The following is a 24829-nucleotide window of genomic DNA, read 5'->3' on the forward strand; positions in this document are numbered from 1 at the left end:
ACTCTACTGCAAAACTGGTGCTGAACGCCCTTATCCCTCCAGTGTTGCACATGGTGATTGTAAACATAACAAAGGTGAAAAGTTGTTCTCTATCCTTGAGCACCATGGGTGCCTCCAGTAGCTGCAGTGGAACTGGCATCCAGGGTAGCAGAAATACAGATTTTACATTGGATGCAGGTCTGCAATCTGATCCACAGGCTAAGAGGAATTTTATGGTATCGTCATGGACAGGATCACAGGAGAGAATGAGGGTATACCCCCCTCTTCTCTGCTGGAAGGAGCAGCCTTCATTTCAATACAGCCAGGGCTAATGTTGAAAGTTATTTATCAGGCATGACTCCTAAGTCTGAGCATGGTGATGAGTACAGGAAATGAGAACATGGTCTGAGGAACTTGCAAATGAGGCAAGTAAATAGGTCTAACGATTGGTAGTAATATAAGAATAAACATAATGATTTAACACAGGGAGCAAAATTATTTTGGCCATTTGCTACTGTGCTAGAGTGGAACTTCAGGGTAAAAACCAGTGCCTTCAATTTCGTTGCGACAGCAATCACAGCTACAGTGAAGCAGATGGGGCTGAAAAAAAGGTAGCAGCTTTGTTTTGCATTCTGATGTTTCCATAGCTTTTATCAGTAATAAAGACCCTTGTTTTGGCACTTCCTTGCAGTGAATGTTTGGCAGCCTCTAGTGCTTCCATCTGGTCATTATTTGCCGGGAAATGCCCAGAAGGCAGGTCATAGTTGAATTAAATACTGTCTCTAGGGTACTGGGCTTCACACAGCTAATGAGAAACCTTAATATAGAGAGCTTTTCAAAATCCAAATAGAGAGTCAAGCAAGGACAGAGAACCATAAAATAGTAGTTATCCTTGCTGTGCTGAAGTGACATTGCTTAAAAATGTGAAACAGAAAGCTAGACCAAGCATTCAATTTCTTCTCTTGATATCTATTCAAGTCTGTGTTATGCACACATATGTAGATATATGCATATAAATTAAATAACATTCAGGTGAAAAATATTTAAATTAAAAATTCCTGGAAGTCCCTCCCATTCCTTCACTTCCTCAGTCTGTAAGACACAATGCAATTGTTACTGGTTTATGCGAGGGTAGGAAAGAGGAGACAAAATTGCTTAGAGAACATCTGGAAAGCGATTAGGTATCCACAGTGCTATCCAAGCTCCTGTACATTAAAATAAATGGCAGAAACACATCTGTGAAAGATGTATTTAACAGCTCAGATTCTAATCTTGCTTACTCCACTTTGAATGCAAGTAAAGGTCTGCTGGATCAAAGGAAATAGTTGATGTTACAGAGAACCCATAGAGGTCCGAAAGAAAAATCTAACCACACAGCAGGGAGGGGAGGTTGGCCTTGCAGAACTGTGTCCTCTGAGCAAAGGCATGTGTCCACTTGGGAAGTGATTGGTGGCAGTCTCGGGACACAGTTCTGCAAATTTTTGCTTACTTCAGTAGTCTCCTTGAAGATAAAATCCCTGGTTCCTTACAGGGAATGTTTGTCAGGCATAATAATTCACAGAAGTAGGAATTTGCTTGCAAACTTCTTTTACACTAGTTCAACAATAACAACAAAAAACAGCTACATCTGTGCAATTCTACAGCTCAATCTGGTTGTGCTTGTAGAACATGTTATGGTGGCATTTCTGTAGGAGTAAAAAATAAGATGGCCAGTATTTGGAGCAGAGGTGTGTGCCACACCTCCAGTATTTGGAGCAGAGAAATGTTATCCACAGCCTCTGAAAGTCAGTGGGTGAATGAGCTTGACAGGACTTGCTGAACTCTTTTGTGACTTGTTACTTTCTTTGAAGGAACTTGAAATTTTAAGGTTGTGAAAGACTTTTCATTGTTAGACAAGATGAGATGCCCTGATAAAGACTCGTTTCTGAGGCAGAGGGCTAGCTGTACTCCCCGAGATTAGCTTGTGGAAACAAGATAAAACATTGTCCAAATATATGCAAAGGTGTCCAGAGTTTCGTATCTTTAACTCATGGGCAGAGCTCATTACTGATGTTGCTGAAGAATTCTGCTTAAAAATCAGTGTCATGAGATGCTCCATTTGTGTGGATGACATCCTATTTTGCTAGACTAGCCAAAGTACATTTGTACACGGTCTGTGACTGCTGGCGTAGTTTGAGAGGACCAAGGACCAGAAGTGTTGATACTGGCTGTAATTTTTGATGGACTGTGTCATTAATTTTTAGGAAATAATGTTTTGATCCATTGTGCGCCTAAAATGAGGAAAGTCTTACATGCTCATGAGCTATCTCACCTGCATGCCAGCCCAAGATTCAGTTGGCTTTCTGTGCTGCAAGCATGTGTTGCCAGCTTATGTTGAGTTTTTCATCAGCCAATCACCCCGATGGCTGAAAATAAGGTCAGTGCTTCTCTTGTTGCTGTCCCCTTTTAATGTGTGTCAGACACCTTTTGAAAAAACTACAGGAATTTTGTAGAGAATTCCTTTGTTGGGGAAGATTTACAGCTGGCATTTAGCGATCTGTGGCTGTGTTCAGTTGTAGGGTTGTGTCTGACACTGAATATTCTGCAGGTTGTTACTGAAAGTAATCATTTTCCCAGTGTTGGGCCTTTATTCAACAGATGCTACAAAAATCTTATTAAGCCAGTTTACTATGAACAGTGATGGCTCAGCAGCTGGGAAGTTTGTGTGTTTATTTTTAATGAAGTATGGAGTTTCTCTTTGGTGTATGTTTTCCCTGCATGCAGAGAGTCATAACCTTTTCTTTAGCAAATATGTCAGGCCTTTCTGAGCTAGTGGGAGGAGCTGTTTTTTTTTTTTTTTTGGAAGACAGACACGTAGCATACACGTACATAATGTTTGCAGATACAACTTTGAGCATTGTTTTAAGCCAATGTGAACAAGTTTGGATTTGTAACTGCTGTTGAACAGTGTTCAAATATACAAAGATGTTTAATGTCAGGTCTTGGCATTTTTCAGTCCTGTTCTGTCTTTGAAGGCCGCATGCCCAGGGCCTCGTGATTTGGGCACAATAACCTGAGGGTGCTTGGCAAAAACCATCAGAGTGCTGGTAGTTACCGAAGCCTCCACATGTTGTAACTGTGCTTACAAATGCTTTGCACCAAATGGAATTGGGTTGCAAAGAGCCACATGCCAGGCATTTCCCTCTCTGGCTACACCTGCATGTCAGTGCATTTCATTGGGTCAGTAAACAGGCAGAGTGGTTAAAAACATTCCCAGCACTTGGTACTCAAAGGAAAACAGTGGGGTGATGCTATACCCCTTGAATCTGATTTTGGCAAAACATTAAAAGTCCCCCTGAAGCACTGAAATGCACCGCAAGTGCAATATTAACTGACTTTGTGAGCACTGCAATTTAATGAATTGGGGGAAGAAGTGGATTTTGAGGCCTTTGCTTACTTTGGGGAGGAATTCCTCTTGTGTATCCTTTCATTGAAAAGAAGAAAATCAATTGTACGGGAAGTACTTAAGCTGTAGGGTTAATTTAGTAACATAAACTGGTTGGTTGGTTTGTTTTTTGCTGCTAAAAAATGTATTTTGCCAAGGCAGTACATGCCTTTCACACTGTGTTCGAGAGGACTGTATATTTCCAGAATCCTCCCATCATGCGCACATGCTGATAAAGTTTCCTGCTGGTCAGTGTTGGGTGTTTACACTGCAGCTCAGGACCAGCACAATTGTGACCAATACTTCTGAGTTTTTATAACTAACTTTCTGATCTAAGTAGACTAGCCTAAATTGCATCTGCATTGTGTAGTGCTGGAAACTCTGCATGTAGGAACCGATCAGATTACATGGATTATATTATTGTGATCATAACATGTGCATATTCTTATGTGTATCAAAATCTGTTTAGAATGCACTTTGGATGGTTTTGTGCTGCAGTGTGAGGCTTGTGAAATCACTGTGACTATTAATGCAGGAAAAGCAGAGAGGTTCATGTTCCGCAAGTCCTGCTGACAAATAAAGATACATGAGTTTTCAGTTGAGAGTTTTTCAGGAAATATGTATCTCTAGTAATATGTGTAACTTTGCGGTCTCTCTTTTCGGTCTTTTTTTCTTTCTCTATTCTTATTCCTGTAAAACCTGTTAGGTTTCAGTTAGGACAGAGTTATTTTTCCTCCTAGTAGCTGGTAGGGTGCTATGTTTTGGATTAGGATGAGAAGAGTGCTGATAACACACTGATGTTTTAATTGTTGCAGAGCAATGCTTACACTAAGGAGAAGAGTGGGTATTGTGCTACTTCCATTTGCTGGCAGCAAATGGTGGGTATAGTTTCTTGAAGGCAGATGACCACAGAGGAAGGGAAGTCAGAAAATGAGCTTGAGACTAAGAGTCTTTGTACCTCTGACTGGAAAACTGTACCATGAGACTCAGTTTTAATACAGCTGTGCTGTCCTGTCTCTAAGCTTATAATTACAAGATTATGTGAGCTGGATTGAGGTGGGCAGTAGTTAGGATATTGATTAAAATACCATGGATGATGTGGAAAATGATATCCCTTACATGATGTATGTAAAAAAGTTGGAGAAAAGTTCGTTTGAAATCACAGGAGCTGTTGATCTTGGATCTTGTTTCTTTTTCTCTTCATCATTCAAGCAGCTGTGAATTGCTTCACAGGGTACAAGGTAGTGGAAGTTTGGTGCCATAAGTCAAAATGAGGTATTTATAGTCAAATGTTCATCTCAGTAGGATTTAAACAACTTTCAGCTCGCCTGTTGCTCTTCAGGCATACAAGCCAGAAACACAAGTTGTGTGGAGTAATTAGAGATCTCCCTCTGGGTTTTCTAGAACAATCTAATATATGGTGTTCATACTTGTATCTACCTGTGCAGCAATGCCATTCAGGCTGTCTCCTATTAAAATATTTATGCATTTGTACTTCTTTGCTCTACTGGTGGATTAAATTATGAAGAGGTAGAGCAACTGGAGAACACTTTGGGCAGCTGGGGCCAGGAATCTGTGGGAGTCTTGTTGCTTGTTTCATAGGTCCCATAGCCCTTGATGTAGAGTTGTGAAAATACCCTTCTCCTTCTGTGCTTTTTCAGAGCTCTGATGTGTTATACAGCAACTGGTTGACTGGTAGTGCCTCCAATAACTGCTGGTGTCAGAGCCCCCTGATTCAAAGCATGTTCAACGGCGAACGATTGCAGACAACATTACGTTGCAGGATGCTTCCAGAAAGTGAGACATAGCTTGGGTTAGGGCAGGAGGAGTGAGGGTCATGAAGTATTGCCAGTTCTTGGCTGAGCAATACTGGTACTGGGAGTGTGTCAGCTTGGGCTGTTCAATGTTCCAGACTCTGGGTTACAGGTAGAAATCACATAGGATCTTGTCTCCCCTTTATCTCTTTTTGCAGGAGCCCGACACTTGCTGCAGGTTCCTCGAACTAACGTGGGAAACCATTCCTGTCTCTGTGTAGAACCTCAAGCTGAACAGGTGTAGTGGTCTTTGAAAAATGCACCCTTACCCAGGGCTAGGAAACATCAGATAATGTTGGACTGGAAGAGGAGGATGCATTTCAGTGAAATGATAAGAAGGGAAGGCTGTTCTTGTGGCCTGAGCATGAGACACCTACCTGCTTAGAAATGGAAAAAGAGATGCATATGGAAAGTTGAAAAGGGAGATGTGTGTTGCTGACAAATTTGGCCAGAGGAGTAAAGGTTGGCAGGAGAGGGGTTGGGAGGGAGCTGGAGCAGGAGGGAAGGAATGTTAATGTAGCTGCGATAAGACTTGGGGCAAATGGAAGGGGAAGGAGGGTGTAGCTCTGCTCTGCCCCTCACTGGCTGTGGGCTGCGTTCCCCACCTCCTTTCCCTCCTGCTGCCATTCTGCAGGCTGTTCTCCCCACCCCAAAAGGTTGGGGCAGAAGTTGCTACCCCCAGGATGTGCTGCAGGGTCTCTGGAAGCAGGTGGTGGGATGCAGCTGGAGGGAGACAGCTGAGGTTGGACCTGGAGCAGGGTTTGTGTTGGGCTGGGAGAGGATGAACCCGGAGGGATGCCTGAGGAGAAGGAAGACATCCTTGGCTTCAGGGAGAGCTATAACATCTCCAGCACTGAGATGCAGTGAATTAATGAGCCCTCCTTGGAAGTGAAAAAAACACATGAAACAAAGTTCCCTTTACTGTCCTGTCTTCAAGCCAGCTTGAGCTTCCCAGAGTAAGACTCTAAAAGCTCTCTCCCTCTGGAGACAAACTTCGTGGTTCAAGACTGAGTGCAGAAATGAAGCAACCTGCCTGACACCACTGGCTCCCTGCTGAATTTCCACATGCGTGCTTGACAAGCCATGTTCTGGTCAGGCAGAAATTGCTCTGGGCACCAAACGTAGCCACTTACTGAGGATATCCCTGTAGTGGTGAGTGAAGGATGAAAAGGGGAAAAGGCTCAGTGTGAAAAGTTACCTTTCCTAGATGAAAAGGAAGGCAAAGAGAAGTTAAGCACAGTTACAGGCTTCTGTTAATTAAACAGTGGCAATGAATATCTGCTTCAGCATCAATAAACCATGAGATATTTGCTAAGAGCCTTGTTGAGTAACTTCAGAAGTTTCTGCCAAACCTTGTAAGGTCTGTTTGGTTTGAAATGACTTGTGATGTGTCTGCCTGTCACATAGACAAACGTCCCTTCAAGTATGTGAGCTGTCTTTCCCATGAGTCAGTTGTTGAAGAACACTGTAGACAGCCAGCTGGTGACAATTCAGCCTGTGTTTAAAAAGTGGGTGAACATTTGTTGAAAATCCCAGGTATTTGTTTTGGGTTCTCAGGACAAATCTTTCCTTCTGTGCCCTGGGGAGGGAGCAGTGCTGGGCAGAGTTGTGTCAGGGCTTGGTCTTGGTTGCTGCCCTCAGCTCTGCGTCACAGCCCTGCCATCTGCTTTGCTCAGCCATCTCATCCAGCTTCCGTGAGGCACCACAAGGATGTATCTATTAGCCATACCTGTGTTATGATGCCATCTGGTTTTGGCAGTGGTTCACCTGCAGTGCGTTTCAGTTGTGCAGGAAGCGTTATCATAGAATCACAGAATGGCGTGGGTTGGAAGGGACCTTAAAGACCATCTAGTTCTTTTCTTGGGACGGTCTTTCTGCTTTGTGAATTAAAGGGTATGGCTTGAAGCAAAAGAAAAACAGCAACAGAAACAACTTTAAGGATATGGCTGATGCTTTGCTTGAAGAGTAAAAGGTACAGTGCTGCAGTGTTAGTCAATGTGAGGTCTGTGAGATACCATCACGTAGGCTGCAGATATGTACCTGCCCTTAAATGCAGCCAGTCTGCAAGAGGGAAAATGCAATAACTGAGTATTTTAGGTTTAACTTGACACTTAGATGTTTGCAAATGATGCAGATGGGGAACCAAGATACAAGACAGCTCCATTTTTTATTTTTATTTTTTCAGAATTGCCTGGTGGTTGCTGGATTAAAAATTGCTGAGAACCTTGTGCTTGTGAGTTGTGACCAACTGAGTGTTGTCCATCTTTCACCCTGCTCAAAGCACATGCTGGCTTTCTGAATCCTGGCCTTGAAATGGAGAGCTAAGGGATCTGTCACTGTGTCTTGCTTGGCTTGACCCAGGGAGCAGTTTAGCCTTTTCCTAACATGGCTGTTTCTAGAGTTTGCATGACTCTGTGTAGCTGGACTATGTTCTTCTTCTCCTGGTTTCTTTTTATCGAAGTCTTTCTCATTTGATTTTTTTTTTTTTTTTTTTATTAGATGAGGTTTACAAGAAGGAATTGACATTATATTTCAAGGTTTGCTTCTGCTGTTGCATTGGCCCACTGATACCATATCCTCTGGGGTCAAACCTCTGGGCTAAGAGCCAGAACTTACAAAGATTCTTTTGCAGGGTGTAGGAGTATTTTGTCATGTCACCCCCTCTGAGTTCACCCTCTCCCTCTTGTGCTGCTTGTTCCTTATTTCACACTCCACCCCTACACCATGGTAGAAGTGGCTGTTTTAGCCCTGATTTTGATACTTCTGCTCAGTCATCTGCTTAGGAGGCATTGATGATACTACATGCAGCTTAATCTCCTGCTGACTCATTTTTGAGTTGCTGTATGCCATTAAGCCATCTTTGAATCTCACTGTGTCACAGCGGTATACACAAGGAGTAAATCCACTGAAGTCAGTCAAGTAACTAACACTAGCATGAAACTGGAATGACCAGAGAATCATGTCTCCTTTCTTGTAGCTTATGTATAGCAGAGAGGAGTGAAAGCCTCAAGTGAGCACAAACAATTTAGAAATTTGATTTGCCTACCAAAGAGACTGGCCAAGGGTGCTGAGAATGATTTCAGAGACCACAAGCTGATTTGAACTGGGTCGCTGGAGCTGCACAAACATAGTGCGCATTATGCATAAACTCGCTGAGCACTGAACCGGGACGTGCAGAAATGTGCTTGTTTCACCTGGTTGGCTGGCCCTCTGAGGAGGGACTACGCTTTGTAGGCTGGAGTGAAGAGCAGAGGAGGCTGCTGATACAATTAAATTACACCCTGTTTATCTGTGATTTAGGAGCAGTTACAGAAAGCCCATCTGAATTCACTTAAGACTTGTTAATGCTGTGTTTAGAATACAATGGTTGGTGGGGACCAAAAGTTTGAAGCACAGAAAAGCAGCTCAGAAGAAAAAGCTGCCTGGACACAAGTGTACCGGTGTGCTCAAACACATCACATTCTTGTGCCTCCTCTACCTCACTTGTGGGAAAGAAAAATAACAGTAGCTTTTATTAGAAGCTGTTGATTGTGGTCTCCTTCAGTGCATTTCTGAATCATAACCTTGCAGAAAGCATACCTCACCCAGCAGGAATTTAGCAAATCCAATAACAGGCTTATGATGCTGGGTCTGAGATCTTGCAGCTCAGCAAACTGTCGCCTGGCCAGCAGGCAGAGGGCTGCTCTCGTTCATACTGAGAGCTGTGGTATTGGTGTGGAAAGCTTGTGGAAGAACTTGGCATTGTGTGCAGTTTCTATGTGAAGTATCTTGTCACAGAGGAGTTTGTAGATATAGAAACGTGGACTTAGAGCAGTTGAGGTGACCAAATCAACCTTCCCCCACCACCACCTCAAAAAAAACCCTCCAAAACTTGGTCAGTGGCCACTGCAATTTTCCTCATGCTGTGTTTGTCACTCTTGCAGACTCAATTTTTGACTGCTTCCTTGGTAGTTGTCCTCCTCTCTGATTTTAATCCAGCAACAATGCTAAAATGACGATTTCTGTCTTTGCAATCCTCCACTACTTTGCCATCTAAGCATTGAGGTTACAACAGTTGTTAAATGTGCCATGAGCAAAACCTGCTAAGAACACCATGATGAGACTGAGAGTAGACTTATAGTGATTTGAATTATTCTCTCAAGTTTTATTTAGTGTTGTGTTTGTGGCAGTAGGTATTTTAGCTGCCACAGATGTGCAGTAATATTCTTAGTCCCATGACTGCCCTTTCTTGTGATGTTGCAGTTCATTAAAAATAAAAAGGAATGTTCAAACAGAGCTGGCATAATAGTGGCACACTCAAAAAACTAGTCATGTTACATCTTTGGAATAAATTGTTAAGTATTTGTCATTAAAACAGTTGTTCAGGTTTGGTTTTATGTCTCAAATAGACAAACTCTTACTGCTTCATACATTCATAGGCATTTGAATAGACAAAAGTGTTGAGGTCACCTAGGCAGTGTCCTGCACAGAGTAGAGTTTTCCCTATAGAGTATTTCTGTGAAGCACAGAATTTTAAACGTTTTCCTTGGTGGGGATTCTGTCACCTTCCAGAGAAGGCTGTAGTTCAGGTGGGTCACTCCACTGGAAGTGGCAGCTTTGTAGTCAGGCCATATTCTTAATTCAGTTGCATTATTTCCATGTAACTTCAACTTGTAACACCTTAATGAGTCCACTTCAGTCCTTTATTTCTCCTTCTTTGGGTTCACATCTACCTCTATTAGAGACTTCTGCATTAGTGTGTCATACCTGTCTTTCAGCATGTTTGCTGAAATTACATTGGTTTTTACTAATGATTCACATCTTTTGAAATGTGTGCAAATAACATTGAAATGGGTTGGAGTGCTAGACCATCATGGTGAAGAAGCCTGGGGGTAGGTAATCCCTAAAGATGCATTCCAGCTTAAGTCATACCCAAATAGTGTTGTGAAAAGCAGAGAAGCTGTCTGCATGATGCAGTAGCATGTCTGAGCCTGTGGTCACAGTCCATATTCTGGGGCAATACTGAAGATGGAGATCCATCAGGGCATTTAAGCTGCTTAAAACCTGCAAAGACAACGCTGAATGTCAGCAGTTACTCTTGTGGAGCTGGACTGATCATGAAAGAAGCAAATTGCAGCGTGTTTTCTCAAAACTTCTGGAATGACTGTGCTGTGAAGGGGTTGTGTGTTCACTCCATGCTGCTGTATGTGGTCTGCAGGATGTGATGTTTTTTCACACTGTGCTGCATGTGAAGCTGGAGGATGCTGGAGCTTGTTGCACCTATTGATCACAGTCGTGTCAGGCAGGAGATAGTAACTCTGTTGTTTTTTTTTTTGTGTCTCCTCAGCGAGAATTCAGTCTACTTTTTTCAAGTCTGGCAGCAGCTCTTGCCATTCAAGTGGGTGATGTATTTGAGCAGTATTTGAGAGGTGATGGAAAAGGATGGTGATTGGATGTAACTGCTTAAAGACTGCCATGCACTTTACAGGAACTGTTTACTGTTCTGTATCCTGAACTGAAGCTGAAATTTTACAGCACTGAGGCAGAACAGCCTTGAAGGGGGATTCTGGCCTTTTGGAAAGCTTTCTTAAATACTGCACACTAAGGGGATCTGTAAGCTTTACACTAAGAAACTCATCTATTTTGCTATATGTGGAAGCCCAGGGGTGGACATGGTATTCTAAATATACAGGTCTTTTTAGTGAACACTTTGAGAACGCTAGCGTAGATGGGATTCTGCTATGGCCTTATTGGATGCTGGGGACACGTCTGTGTGTTCCCCGAGTCGTATTAAAACACAAAGTATATGGACCCATGGCAATTTTTTATATATGGATAACTTTTTGTATGGAGCTGGCAATTTCTTTCCTCCAGAATGATCACTGAGGACTGACTGAACATGGAAATCAAACTCCCTGTACTTCCAGATGTTTGGCTCTTTCTGGACTGATGTGAGTGCTGTGGAAGAACTCATGGCTAGGCTCTGTGCAGGAGCAGCAGATGGGCCCCTGGGGATGCCACTCTCATGCTTCCACCAGCATTAAATTCACATAACAATAAACTGCAATTGTTGTGTTATGAGACCCAAATGTAATACAAGAAGAATGTGTGGTGCACTAAACCTGTCTGGTTCATACAGAAAATCATGTATAATTCACAGTCTTTGTAAATATGTCAGCTTAATGCCTCTCTGGTACCTATCAGCAAGGCTCTGTTTCCCCTGGGTTGGTCAGACCTGACAGCTTCTGAAACTGGACTCTGAACTGTGAGACAAATGGTGATGAACTCTGAACATTAGTGAATAATAATTAGTTTTGATTGCAGGAAAAAAAATACAATGAAAGCCTTTTTAATTTAGTTTTTCTCTTTCTCCATGTCATTATCTAAAATTTTCATCCTTGATATAATGGAGAAACCCTTTTACATTTTTTTGTAGAGCAGAGTTACATCTGGGTGTGTATACCAGCACCAGGCTTTGGTTATCACAGAATCACAGAACTGTAGGGGTTGGAAGGGACCTCAAAAGATCATCGGGTCCAACCCCCCTGCCAAAGGAGGTTCCTCAGAGCAAGCTGCCCAGGTAGGTGTCCAGATGGGCCTTGAATATCTCCAGAGAAGAAGACTCCACAACCTCTCTAGGCAGCCTGTTCCAGTGCTCCATCACTCTCACCGTGAAGAAGTTCTTTCACATGTCGGTGCGGAACTTCCTGTGTTCTATTTTGCGGCCATTGCCCCTTGTCCTATCCCCACAAACCACTGAGAAGAGGTTGTCTACATCCTTCTGTCTCCCACCCCTCAGATATTTGTACACATTGATAAGATCCCCTCTCAGTCTTCTCTTCTCCAGGCTGAACAGACCCAGGTCTCTCAGCATTTCTTCATAGGGAAGATGCTTCAGGCCTCGTATCATCTTTGTGGCCCTCCACTGCACTCTTTCCAGGAGATCCCTGTCTTTTTTGTACCGGGGAACCCAGAACTGGACATAGTACTCCAAGTGAGGCCTGCCCAGGGCAGTAGAGGGGGAGGATCACCTCCCTTGACCTGCTGGCCACACTCTTTTCAATGCACGCCAGGATCCCATTAGCTCTCTTGGCCACCAGGGTACACTGCTGGCTCATGGTCAACCTGTCATCCCCCAGGTCCCCCAGGTCCTTCTCCTCAGAGCTCCTCTCCAGCAGGTCATCCCCCAGCCTGTACTGATACTTCCAGTTGTTCCTTCCCAGGTGCAGGACTCTACACTTGCTCTTATTAAATCTCATTTGGTTTCTTCCTGCTCATCTCTCCAGCCGGTCCAGGTCTTGCTGAATGGCAGCACAGCCTTCTGGCATGTCAGCCACTCCTCCCAGCTTTGTGTCGTCGGCGTACTTGCTGAGGGCAGACACTATTCCCTCATCAAGGTTGTCAGTGAAGATGTTGAACAAGACCGGACCCAGCACCGACCCCTGGGAAACACCGCTAGACACAGGCCTCCAGCTGGACTCTGCTCCGCCGATCACCACCCTCTGAGTTTGGCCAGTCAGCCAGTTCTCAACCCACCTCATCATCCACTCATCTATCCCACACTTTCTCAACTTTGCTAGTAGGATGTCTTGGGAGACAGTATCGAAAGCCTTGCTAAAGTCAAGGTAGATGACATCCACCGCTCTCCCCACATCTACCCAGCTGGTGATGCCATCATATAAGGCAACAAGGTTGGTCAAGAATGACTTCCCCTTGGTGAATCCATGCTGACTACTCCTCATAACATTCTTCTCTTCCAATTGCTTGGACATGGCATCCAGAACAAGCTGTTCCAACACCTTTCCAAGGACAGAGGTGAGACTGACTGGCCTGTAGTTTTCCCGGATCCTCCTTCTTGCCCTTCTTGAAGACCGGAGTGACATTGGCTATCCTCCAGTCTTCAGGCACCTCACCCATTCTCCAGGACCTTTCAAAGCTGATGGAGAGCGGTTCGGCGACCACATCTGCCAGCTCCCTTAGCACACATGGATGCATCCCATGGGGACCCATGGATTTGTGTGTGTTGAGCCTACTCAGACGCTCCCAAACCACTCTCACATCCACCGGGGGAGCTGTCCATTTCCCAGACCCTTTATCCTCTCACCAGGGGCGAGGAGTCCCAGGGGGAGTCCTTGAAGCAAAGACTGAAGGAAAGAAAGCATTCAGTATCTCTGCCTTCTCGGTGTCTCCTGTGACCAGGACACCCCTCTCGTTCAGCAAGGGACCCACATTATCCCTAGTCTTCCTTTTGCTGTTTACATACTTGAAAAAACCCTTCTTATTATCCTTGATCTCTTTGGTAAGCCTCATCTCTAGGTGGGCTTTAGCCTTCCTCATCGTGTCCCTGCAGGCCCTGACAACATGTCTATACTCCTCCCAAGAGAACAGGCCCTTTTTCCACATTTCATAGACCTTCCTCTTCCTTTTGATCCTATCAATGAGCTCCTTGCTCATCCACGCAGGTTTCCTGCCCCCTTCCCCGATTTCCTGCTCTTCGGGATGCACTGATACTGAGCTTGGAAGAAGTGCTGCTTAAATGTAGCCCAGCTCTCACAAGCACCCTTCCCTTCAAGCAACCTAGCCCATGAGATACTCCAAGCAGTTCCCGGAAGAGGTCGATGTTGGCTCTTCGAAAGTCCAGGGTAGCAATCCTGCTTTTAGCCTTACTTCCTCTGCCTAGTTCCATCTGGTACTCCAACATCTTATGGTTGCTGCATCCCAAGCTGCCACCAACCTTCACATCCCTACCAAGGCCATCCCTGTTGGTAAGAACAAGGTCCAGGAGCACCCCCTGCCTCGTTGGCTCCTCCACCACCTGCGTCAGAAAACTGTCCTCAACGCATTATAGGAACCGTTTGGACTGCGTCTGCCTTATTCTTCCCTGTAGCACGTTACATGGTGTTTCTTGGATTTGGTGGTTTGAAGTTGTTAGCCAGCTAATAGTTTTTTCAGACATTTGTTGTCTAATTAATATGTATGATGTTTTCCTTTGGACTGCAGTTTACATGCAGCCTTCTGAATAAGTGTCACTTGCTAATACGTGGCTTTGCATGAGGCATAGATATCTTCCATACCACAAAGCTCTTAGTAACTGGAGCAATGTGTACCTACTTGTTAACTGAACTGCTCAAATTCTGTGGATAAATTAAGCTGTGCTTGGTGTGAAACCTGTGAGAGTACATAATCTGGTGTGGCTGTTGCTTGCTAGCCCTTCATTAAGTGAGAGTGTGGGTCTTTTAAGTAGCCCATGGAAAGCAGCAGTTTCATTCAGATACTCAGAGGAGAAAAGAATTAATTCCCAAAGGTACCAGAGGCACTATGCAAATAATCTTAAGTAACAGTACATTTTACTCTGTCTCAGTCAGAGTCACTGAAAACTTCAAGAGCTCTTGGGCAGTAAATTACTAAAACATGTGGGCCTCGGGGATGCTGAAGTGGCCTGGGATGGAGCCAAAGTCCATAGAAGTCTACAGGAGTTGTCCAGTGCATGTAGCCTTCTTGGACTGGGTCCTTGGATGTGCTTTTCTGAAGCAGTCAGCAGTGCTCAGCCTCATTGGCCCTAGCTCCGGTGGGAGCAGGGAAGCCAACACTGAGTTTTTCTGCGCTACGGGATTTAACGTCCTCTTTGAGTGATTTAAAAGCACACTGCAAAACTGTGTTTTCAAGTCAGATGTAGTGTATGTTCTGCCAGGAGATGGTTTTGCCAGTGACTTAAACTCAGCCAAAAACTTTTTTCTGTGTTGCCAATGTGAATTGGGTTCCTCCATGTAGATGTGCCACAGCAGTGGAGGCAAAAGGTGAGTCTGCCTTGCTGAGCACAGCTTTTAGGCAGGAGCTAGGAGATCTGGTGGAGAATTTTAATGCCTGTCTATAAGAAGGGAACTAGAGCAAGAGACTTCAATATCCACAAGCTCTCCTAGGGCACATCTCCTTAAATTTTACTCTCTTCCCTGACATCTGGCTTCATCTGCTGTCCTCAGGCTACTGTTTAAGACAATTTAACAGCCAACAAGAGTGGTGTGGGAGCTTCCATAACCTGCTGGAGGGTTGTACCATGGTTCTTCATTCTCTTGAATTCCAATAATTCTTCTAATTGGGAAACAAAACACAACATATCTGCAATAAAAACGAGCAAGTCTTCCTGCAAATGCAAGAGCACAAAGGCTGGGTGTTCTTTTTCCCACCGAGGCTATATGAGTCAGGCAGCCTTTCCCCTCTATTCAAAGCCCTTGATTTAAGGAAGGATAGTGATTATGCAATCAGCAAGGATAATGGCTATTTACTTTTGGAAACAATGGGCTTGATGAACCACAAAAAATGACCTAATTTTCAGAAGTGCGTTTTCCTTGGAGCAAACTAGCTCAGTTTGGGATGCAAGTAAATACATTATCTTCATGAGATGGTAAAAAGTGACCTTCTGTTCTGAGATAAATCATGGGGTTTTGTCCTGAGGACTTACATGGCCCTGAGCATGGAAATATGTCAAGCTGGAAAACAATTTTAACGTATTTAAAGTAATGGAAACAGAGTTGAAAATATATATTAAAACTTATAATGATTACAAATTGTCAGGCTTACCAAGACAACTTGCTAGGTTTTCCTGTAATCAACTCACAAGTGCTAAAAAGTGCACAAAGGAGAATCTCCATCCTTTACTGGATGCAGGGGGAAACTTAGTTACAAGAGATGAGGAAAAGGCGGAGGTGCTCAATGCCTTCTTTGCCTCAGTCTTTAGCGGCAATACCGGTTGTTCTCTGGATTCCCAGTACCCTGAGCTGGTGGAAGGGGATGGGGAGCAGGATGTGGCCCTCACCATCCACGAAGAACTGGTTGGTGACCTGCTACAGCACTTGGATGTGCACAAGTCGATGGGGCCGGATGGGATCCACCCAAGGGTACTGAGAGAACTGGCAGAGGAGCTGGCCAAGCCACTATCCATCATTTATCAGCAGTCCTGGCTATCGGGGGAGGTCCCAGCTGACTGGCGGCTAGCGAATGTGACGCCCATCTACAAGAAGGGCCGGAGGGCTGACCCGGGGAACTACAGGCCTGTCAGTTTGACCTCAGTGCCAGGGAAGCTCATGGAGCAGATCCTCTTGGGAGTCATCATGTGGCACTTGAAGGGCAAGCAGGCGATCAGGCCCAGTCAGCATGGGTTTATGGAAGGCAGGTCCTGCTTGACGAACCTGATCTCCTTCTATGACAAAGTGTCGCGCTGGGTGGATGAGGGAAAGGCTGTGGATGTGGTCTACCTTGACTTCAGCAAGGCTTTTGACACCGTCTCCCACAGCATTCTCCTCAAGAAACTGGCTGCTCTTGGCTTGGACTGGCGCACGCTTCGTTGGGTTAAAAACTGGCTGGATAGCCGGGCCCAGAGAGTTGTAGTAAATGGAGTCAAATCCAGTTGGAGGCCAGTCACTAGTGGCGTCCCCCAGGGCTTGGTGCTGGGGCCGGTCCTCTTTAACATCTTCATCAATGATCTGGATGAGGGCATTGAGTGCACCCTCAGTAAGTTTGCAGATGACACCAAGTTAGGTGCGTGTGTCGATCTGCTCGAGGGTAGGAAGGCTCTGCAGGAGGATCTGGATAGGCTGCACCGATGGGCTGGGGTCAACTGCATGTAGTTTAACAAGGCCAAGTGCCGGGTCCTGCACCTGGGGCGTAATAACCCCAAGCAGAGCTACAGGCTGGGAGATGAGTGGTTGGAGAGCTGCCAGGCAGAGAAGGACCTGGGAGTGATAGTGGACAGTCGGCTGAATATGAGCCAGCAGTGTGCTCAGGTGGCCAAGAAGGCCAACGGCATCCTGGCTTGTATCAGAAATAGTGTGACCAGCAGGGCTAGGGAGGTGATCGTCCCCCTGTACTCGGCTCTGGTGAGGCCGCACCTTGAGTACTGTGTTCAGTTTTGGGCCCCTCGCTACAAGAAGGACATGGAGGTGCTTGAGCGGGTCCAAAGAAGGGCGACGAAGCTGGTGAGGGGCCTGGAGAACAAGTCCTACGAGGAGCGGCTGAAGGAGCTGGGCTTATTCAGCCTGGAGAAGAGGAGGCTCAGGGGCGACCTTATCGCTCTCTACAGATACCTTAAAGGAGGCTGTAGAGAGGTGGGGGTTGGCCTGTTCTCCCACGTGCCTGGTGACAGGACGAGGGGGAATGGGCTAAAGTTGCGCCAGGGGAGTTTTAGGTTAGATGTTAGGAAGAGCTTCTTTACTGAAAGGGTTGTGAGGCATTGGAACAGGCTGCCCAGGGAGGTGGTGGAGTTACCATCCCTGGAAGTCTTTAAAAGACGTTTAGATGTAGAGCTTAGGGATATGGTTTAGTGGGGACTGTTAGTGTTAGGTTAGAGGTTGGACTCGATGATCTTGAGGTCTCTTCCAACCTAGAAATTCTGTGATTCTGTGATTCTGAAAAATACGGCTTTGCTCTATCTGCAGTAGAATTTTGTTGTGTATTCATCACTATGTTGAAAACAGCTTCTCCTGTTTAGAGATGTCCACTTAGGTTGCAATATAATTAACATCTCAGTTAAAATGTGTTGGGGCCTGTGTAGGCAAGGATAATAGAGAGGGTGTTATTGTGTTGCTTAGCATATTCTTAAAATACAGGGAATACCACTGGGCTTGCTGTGAGAGCTGGATAGAGTTTATAAACTAGAGCTGGCGGTGGTGGGATGGTAGGACGATTCCCATTCCTATCTCAATTCCAAGCCAGCCATGTCCTGTGCTGCATCAAAAGCAACATGGCCAGCAGGGTGAGGGAGGTGATTGTCCCCCTCTGCTCTCATGAGACCTCACCTCTGGAGCCCTGAGTTAAGCTCTGGTGCTGCCAGCACAAGGACATGGATGTCCTCTAACAGGTCCAGAGGAAGACGACAAGGATGATCAGAAGGCTGGAGCACCTCTCCTGTGAGGGCAGGCTGAGGGAGTTGGGGTTGTTCAGCCTGGAAAAGAGAATGCCCCGGGGAAACGTTTCAGTGGCCTTCCGTTACCTAAAGGGGGCTGGGGAGGGACTCTGTCAGGGAGTGCAATGATAGGACGAGGTGGAATGGCTTTAAATTAAAAGAAGATATGTTTAGATTAGATGTTAGGAGGAATTTTTTTTACTGAGGGTGGTGAGGCACTGGAACAGGCTGCTCAGGGAAGCTGTGGATTAGGATGAACACCCCATCCCTGGAGGGCAGACTGGATGGGGCTTTCGGCAGCCTGGCCTGGTGGGAGGTGTCCCTGCCTATGGCAGGGGATTGGCACTGTGTGGTCTTTAAGGTCCCTTGCAACCCAAATTATTCTGTTATTCTGTGATTCTAATCATCTAATTCGAAAGAATACTATTTGCTGAAGTTCATTAGCACGTGGGAAAACCACATGCCTGGCAATGTCCATATATTTACTACAAACGAGTTGGTTGTTTGGAAGTGTACAATTAGTGGTCCAAGGTGATCTAAAGTCTATGGAAAGTTGACCAATGGATGCAGTTGGGAAAAATGAGCTTTCATGCACACAAGCCATTCTTCAAGTTTCACTTTTTTTTCATTATTTTAGTTTTTGAGCATTATGGGAGTCTTAGTGGGTGAGACAAACATAGAGAAACTTCAGCAGACTTTATTCTTTACTTTTATTTCAGATTCTGGCCAATGAACCGTGCTAAAGCTCTTTCCACTTCACTGGTGCATGCTAGAAGAGTGTTACTGAGAGCTTTTGTAGTTTTGAGCAGACGCTGCAGTAAAATTCCCTTCTGACGCTTTATGCCATTCAGGCTTGTGCCAGTGCTGCTAAGTCACCTAAAAGCCTGGATTAAAAATACCTTGTGCAGTCAGAGATGGTTAATCTATGCTTGGTTTATATGTCTGGAAAAGCAAAAAGTTTTCTTTGGTGGTTGATTAGGCCTTTGATATTTTACAGTAGATAGGACCACACTTGGCTGTGATTACATCCTCTCAACACACAGAAGATGAGGAAGATTTTCTGCATATTTTCATCCAGGAGAAATGTCTTGTGCATCTCAGGCCTTCAGGACCTTTGCTACAGAGGGTGCAGCCTCCCCAGTACAGGAGGTGGGAGCACACCAACAGGAACAAAAGCAGGGTAAGAATCATTGTTTTCTACCCTGACAGTCCAGAGCTATCCCCAAATACTAAGATAGTCAGTACCTTATACGTGAGATTATGACTCAATACGCTACAGTTAGGCTTCACTTTTCCTTGTTAAGCTGCTATGAAACCTGAAATAGTTACACCAGCAAAAACATTAATATCAATGCAGTTATATGGTTATAAAGATGGATTTACACCAGTGTGGTTTACTCCAGTAAGAAAAGTGAAATAAGCTAAACTAAAATAAAGCATGTTCACAATATCACTTTTCATGGCAGACAGACTGGGGAATCTGTGAGCGTTTAGGAGAGGTTTTAAGAATGAATCTAGAGTTTAGACTACGCTAGTTTCCTGTTTCTGTGTGTGGCTACGAGTAAGCTAACTGAATTAAATTATGATACACAGTCTAAAATATTTATTTTATTTTAAAATTGCAGGTTTATACCTGCAATAACCAAGATGAGCAAATGTAGTGGTGTATTTTGTTTGCTCACTTCTACCTCTCAGCTCTTTTGGTACACAGACCTCTTATATCCAGAACAAGCCTAGATGCATGTGGCTGTCCATTAGGTCTTCACTATTACCGTACATTACCATGCATTGTTGTGCTACGCGTTGCCATATTGTAGGCCATACCTGGCACATGAGCAGGACTCCACCTTGCTAGGCACTGTCAACAAAGAGCAGAAGTCTGATTCTGTCTGCAGAGCCTTTTCTCCTAAGAGCAATCAGTATATAACAGGTGGTTATAGATGATACATGGGAGAGGACAGAGAAGACGACAGCATTATGCATTTTGCATGCAAGATGTCAGGTCTGATAAAGGTGGTGCTGAGAAGTTTACACAAAATGAAGGAGGAAGGCAGTAGCAGTAGGAAAGCATGAAAATGCTTGTTGGAAGGTCTGATAGTTGAGTGATAGTGGAAAGCTTCCCAGGCTGATCGGAAGCAGGAATTGATTAATCTCCGTAGTGAGTGAGAAATGATAGATATGGTGAGGATATGTGACAGAAGCGTTGAAACCAAAGATAAGAGGCTTATGTTTGATGTAAAAGTATGTGAAGAGAACTTGTGCAGACAACAGTGAGGTGATAATGACAGGCTTGGAAAGTAATTTCTAATGAAGCATTCTGGATGGGGGAGAACAAGTTTCTCTTTATCAGGACTTGAGGAAACAACATCAGAGTAACTGAAATGTCAGGTGCTAGAAACCTGAGGAAGGAGGAGTTGCACAGATGATGTGTAAAAAGTGCTTGCAGGATGCCCCATCTATCTTGTCTGTTAAAATAGACAACTAAGTTTAAAGTGTGTTTTCTGCTACTAATTACTCCACTTGTAATTTTGGGAATGGTGGTCCCGTGTCCAATTTTTCTCTTAGCTTAACCCTCTTTAAGTGAATCATAGAATGGTTTGGGTTGGAAGGGGCCTTAAAGACCATCTAGGTCCAACCCCCCTGCCATGGGCAGCGAAACCTCCCACCAGACCAGGCTGCCCAAAGTCCCATCCAGTCTGGCCTTGAACACCTCTAGGGATGGGGCATCCACAGCTTCTCTGGGCAGCCTGTTCGAGTGCCTCACCACCCTCTGAAAGAATTTCGTCCTTATATGTAATCTGGATCTACATTTTTTAATTTAAGATTGTTACCCCTTGTCCAGTCACTACACTTGCAAAAAAATGGCAGAGAGGCATGCTTCTGGTCTGGAAGAAAAGCATCCTCTTGTAGAGCTGAGGAACACCAGGAACAGCTATTAGGAGAAGCTCTGCTTCTAAGCAAGACATTCAGTATAATCCAGATGTGCAGACCTAAAAAGTGCATGTCCAAGGGGACAGTTGGTAATACAGGGCTGAGTTGAGTTGTGTCCAGGATGAAAAGTAAGAAGAGGTAAAATCTGATGGACAGTAAAACATTTTCTTCTACTGTGTTGTGCTTGAAACAGAGAGTGGAAGTTCTGGGTTATCTGTCCCCAAAACAGACCAACAATTCACTGAGCACTGAAAGTGAGAAGTCTGGAAATAGTTGTTCATCTGTGCATCATCAGTTCAGATACAACTGAAATAATTTGCTGATAAGATCATCCAGAGATTAACTGCAGAGAAGAAAAGCTGCTCAGGGTACAGTAGACCACAGAATATTGGAGAGAATGTTAAAGAGTGTATGAGTAAAGCAAGAGAAATCAGGTCTGGACAATCATAAAAATTAAGGCTTTTATATGTCTCAGGAGAAAACCTGAACGATTGCATTAATGCTGTTGCAGTATTGTCAGGTCACATTAGTGATGCTATGTGTCTAATGATGTTACAGTGTTTCTGTAATAAAGAATATAAGCAATCAACGGTTATATTAGCATTCACTTCTTGGCAAGCAATTGAATTAACTGTGTGTGATGGGAGCAAGACGAGGAAGGTATATGGTGATTAATCGCTCACTACCAGCACTGCTGCTCAGTTATGGGAGTGCAGTATTTTTTTATTCTGTTAAGGATGTCAGTAGTAACAAAAGTGGGATTTATATTGTAATTTTCTTTTTTTCTATCTTGCTAGACTATATATTTTTGGGATGTGGGATTGCTTAGCAAGCGAGCTGTGGCTAAGGGGGATCTTCTGGTTCTGATTATATTGCAAGCATTTTGTAACTGTCTTAAGTTTTTGATTGCCAAAACTTAAAAGAAAAGGGAGCTGGGAACAAGGGAAACTATTTGCTGAAGACTGAAATATATGCAGCCTTTTCTTAATGTAAAACCCTAAACGCTTACCAATAGCACACAGTTGTTGAGAAAATGCAATATTGATGTAAAAGCTATACTTCATGGTGAAGAAGTAAATAAACAGATGTTTCAGAAACCAATCTTCAGTCAGCCTGCATCCAGTTAAAATACAAAATTTGCTCTGTTACTCCTCTCAGGCTGTCCTAAGGAGCTTACCCAAGTGCTGGCTGGCTGTGATCTTGCCTGCAGGTGGGGCTTATATCTTCATACGGAATGTGATTGGACACTGAATAGGGTGCAGCAGCAAGAAGTATCCTGGATTTTTCTTCTAGTCTGGGAACCATGAGGGATATAAAAGAGTATGGGTGGCCCAGCAAAGAGCTTGGGGGGCTAGCATGGGAGCTGTTGTGAAAGCAGAAATGTAAGGCTGTTCTGGGCGGTAGCAAGAGACCCTTTACATCCACGGTGTCTCTGGAGAGAACCCAGGGCCACATGGCTCCCTTGGTTGTTTTTGTTCACTGAGGACTGCTCACTAATATAGCAACAAGAGTATTTTCAGGTAGCTGGTCCTTATTTCCCATTTGTCATGGAGTTTAAACAGTATTTTGGAGGTGTTTGTGGAGACTTATCCCAGCTCTTTTTCCCTTTTTGGAAGAAAATTTACCTCTTCGTAGCATGACCGAGACAAAAACACTTGAGGAAGGTAATTGCTATGATCCCCTCTTTACTGAGCCTCTTTTTTCCCCCTGCATTTTTCCTATTTTGTATTTAGGCATCCTGCTTGTATCTGTAATCACTGGGAGTTCCTGCCTGTAATGACTGAGCAGTGTAGCATCATTCAGTCACCTTGTGATTTTGTTAAATATTAAACTTCTGAAGAGGTGAATAAACTCTTAGCCAAATGCAAACTATCAGTATGGCTTGATTCGCTATTCCATTTGGCTGTTTTGTGCAAAGTGAGTGTGAAATGGTTGCCCATTTGACAGGGTGTCACTTTGTGCTCTCTGACTTATCCACAGGCCGGTAGAGAGACCAGTACTGTGTACAGTGTAATCCAGTTGTTACAGACAGATACGGATGAGTTCTGGGAACAAAGCTGGTCTAGAAATAGAGGATCATATTAGAGAAAGATCAACATAGCATATTAAAGTCATTAGATGATGATTTGCGCATGGAACCTCTCATCTTGGATGATCCTGTGTTTGCTGATGGATTTTGCCTCGACTTTGCAAGAGCAATTAGAGTATATTAATTAGAATGTTGGGTAATATTAATATCGTTAGGAATGCTAATGCAAGTTTACCTTTCTTTCATCTCGAACTGGCTTGATGTAATTCAGTGCAGATCATTGGTACTCATAGATGTGAAATTTTGATTCTTGTTTTTCTTCCTAACTTCTTTTTCTCTGTTCTTCCTCAGTCTGCTACATCAGTCTAGTCATGGCCATAGAGCTTCTGTCTGCTTGCTCTCAGAGTACAGAGTTGTGCTCTGGTTTTGTTTCTTTAAAAGTAAAAAGAAGGGGAAGTAATTGAATATCATTCCCTTAACTGGAGCCATGTTCTTGTCTGAGCAGAAAGGTTAGTGGTCCTTTTGGGAAACATTCAAGCCAGATTTTCAAGATTTACTCCTGGGAACTTGTTCTGCCACTGGATCTCCTCTGCCTTTGTAAGCCTTACAGAGAGTACTTTTAAAAAGTGATGATCATAGAAATGCCTGACTTGTCAAGAAGCAGGAGGAATTGTCTTTAGGAAAGCAGTTGTTGGTCTGTTTAAAAAAAAATAAATCACATAAATCACAACAAGCAACAGTTAGTGAAATCAGATTTCACTCTGCACTAACTGTCCTTGCATATTTATTATAAGGTGGTTGTTAGGTATTTCCCATATAATTCTGTCACTGGTCTACCATTAATTACACAGTTTAAATCCATTGACCAAGTCACTGATGGAGGGTTCATTGTGGCAGAGAATTTGTCAAAGGTGTTTTTTTCCCCTTACATGTCTGTATATAGACTTTGCATTTTTTTTTTTTTTTTTTTCCATAGAGGGTGTTCAAGTCAGGAGACTTGAAGTCATAGGAAGAAAAGCTCAACCAAATAAATCAGGTTCAAATGCTATTTTTTACCCAGGAAGCAAATGTCCTTAGATGGGTGAGTCTTCCTCAGCATCTGTTGCTCAGCCTTGCTTCATAGAGCTTGCTGTTAGTCAAACTTGCGAAACTTTGTCAGTGGCTGCAGCAGAATACAGCAGTGATACCATGCTGTGTCCAGAGATTCTCTGAGTCACATTAGATTCAGGAAACAACAGTATAAATAGAGCTCTCCAAATAGTAGCTTTACATCATCATCATGTGTTTCCAGTTGGGGGATAAATACTTACTCATTCCCGGGTGATATCACTTTTTCAGACCCTCTCTAAAACTAAATATAGTCATAGAAAGTGTCACTGCACATACAAACTAAAGCAGTTGAGTCATTTAAGACCTTGGAGAATTGGCAAGAATATGCTGTATCATCACTGACAGTCACAGAGGATGACTTAATGGGTAAAAGGGAGGCGTGATCTTGTGGTTAAAGTGTGAGTTTGTAGGTCACTAGTTCTGTTATGTAGGGACTGGCCTTGCAGAGATGACTCTGTCCATTTGTGCTTCTGTTGATACTTAGACTGGCGAATTGCAACCCATCGCCAGCATATCTGGGTATGTATTACGTGGAGTCCCCAGGGAGCTTCATGGCATTTCTGGTGGCTTCCACTTTTACAAATGAAGCTTCACTGGCAGTGGAGTTCCCTTATAAAGGGAATGGTAAGGAAGCAGGGGTATCCATTGTTCCTGATTTCAATGGC

General features: G+C 44.0%; 1 protein-coding gene and 1 long non-coding RNA gene across 3 annotated transcripts in view; both read left to right on the plus strand.

The window, feature by feature from the left end:
• GFOD1 (glucose-fructose oxidoreductase domain containing 1) overlaps positions 1 to 24829 on the plus strand; it is an 81325-nt gene that overhangs the window by 12546 nt on the left and 43950 nt on the right. The window lies entirely within an intron of this gene.
• On the plus strand, positions 6023 to 9479 carry LOC118161726. Its single transcript, XR_004748143.1, has 2 exons — positions 6023 to 6766; positions 7196 to 9479. It is a non-coding gene; the product is annotated as an uncharacterized LOC118161726 (long non-coding RNA).

This window comes from Oxyura jamaicensis, chromosome 2 (assembly GCF_011077185.1).
Source record: "Oxyura jamaicensis isolate SHBP4307 breed ruddy duck chromosome 2, BPBGC_Ojam_1.0, whole genome shotgun sequence".
NCBI lineage: Eukaryota > Metazoa > Chordata > Aves > Anseriformes > Anatidae > Oxyura > Oxyura jamaicensis.